The sequence below is a fragment of the Triticum urartu genome, chromosome 2 (assembly GCF_003073215.2).
Source record: "Triticum urartu cultivar G1812 chromosome 2, Tu2.1, whole genome shotgun sequence".
In the NCBI taxonomy this organism is placed as follows: Eukaryota; Viridiplantae; Streptophyta; class Magnoliopsida; order Poales; family Poaceae; genus Triticum; species Triticum urartu.
This window is the reverse complement of record NC_053023.1, coordinates 174,756,842-174,762,775: the sequence shown is the minus strand read 5'-3', so window position 1 is coordinate 174,762,775 and position 5,934 is coordinate 174,756,842.

Below are 5,934 nucleotides of genomic sequence, written 5' to 3'. Positions count from 1 at the left end.
GATTCATAAGGCATTACATATTTTGATGGGAAAAGCTTGTCAAGTTTAATCATTGATGTTAGCAAGAAGACGTTAGTTTAATATATTGGAATTGGAAAACCTTGTCAAGATTTGCTCATTGATGTTAGCCAGAAGACATGCATTTGATATTTTTGAGTGGGACGCCCTTGCTGTGAGCAGCGTTCGAGTGTTTTTTCCTATTCCTGTGTTCAGTTTAGAAGTAAATAGTTACTTGCTGAGATATTCCTGTGTTAAGAGTTTGTTCTGAATATTGTCTATGTAATGCCAGGCCTTGTGTTTGATTGCAAAGTTGAGCTTGGAATGTTGTGGCATGCGGCATCACGAGCTGTTCACCATGCCTGCCTGAGAATAATGCTTCGTATTGTTTTGCATGTCGATCTAATGCCAGTGATTTACTTGTTAAGAAGATCATCCTCTTCTGTTGTTTCTGCTTAAGAAGTTCATCATCTGATGTTTCATTCTAGCCTATACGACAAGTCGGTAGGTTAGACATGAAACCATATGATCTTCTGACCAACTCATGATATTAGGCCGTGATTAGGATCGTCGTTTTCCAACCAAAACGCTTGTAAAACTTGACGCTTGTAAATTAAAGCAGATGGTCTCGGGCGAAGGCGCTTGGTTGGTCGATTTCGACTAGTAAAATATCGGAAGTACTTGACACACGATAAAAACACTGAACGGCACTCGGACGATTGCTAATCCAGCCGTTAGCTACTGTTTCAGCCTTGCCCATGGATGGCATGATACGCACGTCGTGCATGTATCGTCTGGTAATGTCGTCCATATAGTAGTGCTCGTAAAATATACACTGGTCTCTCAAATTACATGCGTAACCCGCCGGTTTTACTATAGACCTCGGGCCCTCGGTTTCATTACGCTGTATTTTACGTGTTGTTTTCGGTGACGAGTAAATTACACTTGTATGTTAATACAGGTTTGAAATAAACCAGAGCTCCCAAGCGCGGCCTTACCGTTTCATGCCGTCTCAGTTTCTCGAAGGTGCTCATAGGTGTCCGATGATCCTGGCTTCCTGAATGAGTAGCGGGCGCTATATCAGACCATCGTAGGGCCCGCGAGGCCCTCTCCGTTGTCCTTCTAGTTGTTGCACTCGCCGTGGCACCGAGCATTGTTAACATCGTCAACGAACATGAGGATTAGGAGATGACTTTATTTTGACTGGATGACACTAGGGACCCACTAGGGCCATAGCCGTACGTACGCAAGTGCCTCCTTATTATGTACAACTATTTTTTTTTGCTTTCTCCTAGTTTCGTGACATCACGGTCCCACACCATTGTCAACCTATGTAGTCAATATAAACGAGAGAATTGCACAAGGTGTAGCCGATAGCTGGGACCAAGCAGCTCGAGCAGTATTTGTGCTTTTGAGGCGTGAGCACTGCAGAGTTTTTCTTGGCGATGATTTCGTTGTTGTTCAGAGGAGAGCAGGGTATTAACTGGGCGGGCTGTGGTCCGTCTAGCCCAGGCCAGATATCCAGCCCAGATACTAATTTTTTTCAAGATGAAAATGGCTAGCCCAGCTATACGTCTTTTTGAGGAATACCCAGGCAAGGTCAACTTGTTACTCTCCGCCCCGCTCGGCTGCAAATCTTTCCTAGGAGGGATGCATTAGGCTTAACAGGAAAATGGGCTTTAAAAAATAATAAATGGGATGTAATTATAAAAACTGGGCAGTAACTATAAAAAATGCACCAAACACGAAATTAGTTTATAAAATATTATTTATGGATTTTGAAAATCTTAAATTTTCATTGTTGCGCGCGCAATGTTTCGTTGGATTTTTACGTAATACAAATTTATATTTAATCTGACTAGAAATTTCTGGATAAAAATATTTCAGAGCCCATCAAAATGTGGGAAATTTTATTGAATTCTGTCTTCAACGGTTGGTTGAAATTATTAATCATTGTCCTAGCTAGAAAATGGGCTGTACTTTTAACAAACTATAAATGGGTTGTTGTAAATTCCATTAGAATTCAAAATGGGCTGTACATTCTTACAAAATGCAAATGGGCTATAAGTTCTCTGCCACACACTTGTGGGCCTACTAAGTGAGGCATCCCCTAAAAAAATAAGTTGACGTGTATGCAAGGCTTTGCCAACTTATTATAGTCAACACACGGTTCTAGCAGTAGTGGCCGTTGGATGTCTATCCAACAGATGTCGTGCTTCTTCTTCAATCTCGGATATTCTTAGCTTCGGCCACCCAAAAAATGATTCCTCCCCCTGACATCTGGGGCGCACCGTTTCGGAGGCTGACCTGTGGGCCTACTAAGTTGGAGCGTACCAAGGGCTTTGTCAACTTAGTCAATAATAAACGTTTCTAGCTTCAGTGACCGTACGATGTCCATCCAACGACCGTAGTGCTTCTTCAACCTCTGGTCTTCTTGGTCCAGCCGCCCAAAGCAGCGCCGGTCGTGCGCCTGCTCCTGTCTCCCGTGGCCGGCTGTGCTGCCGGAGGCCTCACCACCCCCATACTACTCCCACCGCTGGCCAGGCCATCCCTCCACTCACCCACACCCCCTGTTATTCTGCGGCGACGGCAGCCTCACCCCGCAGCCGAACCAGTGAACCCTCATACTCCTCTCCGCGCGGGCTTCCACTGCTGCATCTTCCCCGGCTCCGCATCGTCCCCTTCCTAGGCCTCGCCGTTGTCCAGACCACCGCCCTGGTGCTCTCGATGCGGCGTGGTCAATGACTGACTTCCATCAGAAGAGTACTGTACGTGGAGAGGGTGACAGCTGGGTCCAGGCGGCCGCAAGGAAGTGCCTCCTTATTACGCGCAAAATAATTATTCCTCCACCTTACAGCAGGGACCACCGGACGGGCCACCTTATTTCGCGAAAAAACGTTTCCCCCCTGACTGCTCGGACCCACCGGACGAGCCAGCGTATTTCGCGAAAAAACGTTCCCCCCACTGTCAGCTCGGACCCACTGGAAGTGCCTCCTTATTATTCACAAAAAAAGAATAGTCCCCCTGCTAGCTGGGACCCACCATGGTGGAAGGCTGACTTGTGGGCCTACTAAGTTGACTGGGACGGGGGCCTTTGTCAACTTTAGTCAATATGAACGATTCTAGCTCCAGTGACCGTACGATGTCCATCCAACGGTCGTAGTGCTTTTTCAACCTCTGGTCTTCTTGCTCCAGCCGCCCAAAGTAGCGCCGGTCGTGCCGCATGCTCCTGCCTCCCGTGGCCGGCTGTGCTGTCGCTGAGGCCTCACCGCCCCTACTATTCCCACCACTGGCCAGGCCCTGCGGCGACGGCAGCCTCACACCGCAGCCGAACCAGTGAACCCTCGTACTCCTCTCCGCGCGGGCTTCCATTGCCGCGTCTTCCCCGGCTCCCTGTCGTCCCCTTCCTAGGCCTCACCGTCGTCCATCGCCCTGGTGCTCTCGGTGCGGCATGGTCAAGGAACGACTTCCATCGGACGTGGACTGTACATGGAGAGGCTGACAGCTGGGTCCATGGCCGCAGCAAGGAAGTGCCTCCTTATTACATGCAAAATAATTATTCCTCCACCTGACAGCGGGGACCCACCGACGGGCCACCGTATTTCGCAAAAAAAACCATTCCCCCTGACTGCTGGGACCCACCAGCTACACCTTCGCACGCAAGGAAGTGCGTCCGGGCAAAAAAAAAACAAAATGATTCGCCCCCTAACTGCTGGGACCCACCAGCTACATCTTCGCACGCAAGGAAGTACCTGACAGTCGGGACCCACCTGGTCAAAGCGTACGTAGCATTGTCATTCTGGTCGCGAACGTGTACGTACATATATACTGGTGATGTAGAGGCACGCACGTGTCGTAGTAGAGGCACGCACATAGCATGTACACGTACGTACAGCGGCTAGGGTGCAAGAAAGAAAATACGGCCACGTATGTGTACATAAGGGCGGGGTCTCGAACGCCTACTCGCGCATACGTACGGCAGGGCTCGTGTACATGGCTGGGTCGGAACGGATAAATAGCGTCGTCGTTGTGTTCATGGGGAGGCAACGAAATGCGTCGTGTTCATCAGGAGGGCTTGGACGGAACAGCGATGGAAACGAGGCCTGGCGTACCGCAGAACAGAGGAAACGGCCTTGTGTTCGACCGGCCACGTTCGAAACAGGATCCTGTTCATCGGGAGGGGTCTGGCGTACCGCAAAACGGAGTAAAGGAACCTCCTACGGTCGAAACAGGGGTCCTGTTGATTGAGAGGGGTGTGGCGTACCACAAAACGGATGAAACGGACTTGTGTTGGAACGCTACGGTCAAAACGGGGGTCCTATTCATCGGGAGGGGTGTGGCGTACCGCAAAACGGACTCCACGGGATACTGTTCATCTCCACCGTCGACCCCCTCCAGCCTCCACGAGCTACTGTTCATCCACCGTCGACCTCCTCCAGCCTCCACCTGCGACTGTTCATCCACGGGCTCCTGTCATCCAGCCTCCACCGCGTGCTACTCCACCGGCTACTGTTCAACCACCCCTCCACCGTCTACTGTTCATCCAGCCCTCCACACCACGGGGTCCTGTTCAACCACCCCTCCACGGGCACCCCTCCAATCGTCTACTGTTCATCCAGCCCTCCACACCACGGGGTCCTGTTCAACCACCCCTCCACGGGCACCCCTCCACCATCTACTGTTCATCCAGCCCTCCACACCACGGGGTCCTGTTCAACCACCCCTCCACTGTCTACTGTTCATCCAGCCCTCCACACCACGGGGTCCTGTTCATCCACCCCTCCACGGGAACCCCTCCACCGTCTACTGTTCATCCAGCCCTCCACCACACCACGGGGTCCTGTTCATCCAGAGGCAACGCCACCGCTCACTGTTCATCCAAACCCACCCGCAACGCTCACTGTTCATCCAAACCCACCCGCAACGCTCACTGTTCATCCAAACCCACCCGCAATGCTCACTGTTCATCCCATTGATCGGCTTTAGTTAGTAGCAGTAGCGAAGGAATCGCTCGATCGGGTTCAGTTAACAGCCATCGATCGATCGCTCGGGTTCAGTAACGCGTAGCCTGCAGTGCAATCGCTCGGGTTCAGTTAGAGCCCAATGCCTCGCTCGGGTTCAGTTAGAGCCAACGCCTCGCACACATGCGTGTACGTGTACGAGAGAAACGCGCATCGCTCGGCCCCCGACCTCCCACCGTAACCGGGAACTCCCCGAAATTTTCCTCCCCCTCGCTTCTACCACGGTTTTTTCCATCATGGACGGCCCAAAGAATGTCATGCAACTGCGTCTCCGGCCCGCCCAGGACGAAAAGCCCATTTTCTGTCATGATTTTTTGTCATAGAAGTAGGAGCCCACCACATCTATGATGATACCAGGTTTTGTCACAATTATCGTCATAGAAGTGTCATATCTATGACAGAAAAAAAAATTGTTCGGCCCAAAATGTCACGGATGTGTCTTTTATTGTAGTGATACCGATTGACAAAGGGAATAGTATACGGGATTGATTGAATCCTCCACATCGTGGTTCATCCGATGAGATTATCGTAGAGCATGTGGGAGCCAACATGGGTATCCAGATCCCGCTGTTGGTTATTGACCGGAGAGTTGTCTCGGTCATGTCTACGTGTCTCGCAAACCCGTAGGGTCTACACACTTAAGGTTCGGTGACGCTAGAGTTGTAGAGATATTAGTATGCGGTTAACCAAAATTTGTTCGCAGTCCCAGATGAGATCCCGAACGTCACGAGGAGTTCCGGAATGGTCCGGAGGTAAAGATTTATATATAGGAAGTCCAGTTTCGGCCACCGGGAGAGTTTCGGGGGTCACCGGTATTGTACTGGGACCATCGGAAGGGTCCCGGGAGTCCACCTGGTGGGGCCACCTATCCCGGAGGGCCCCATTGGCTGAAGTGGCATGGGAACCAGCCCCTGGT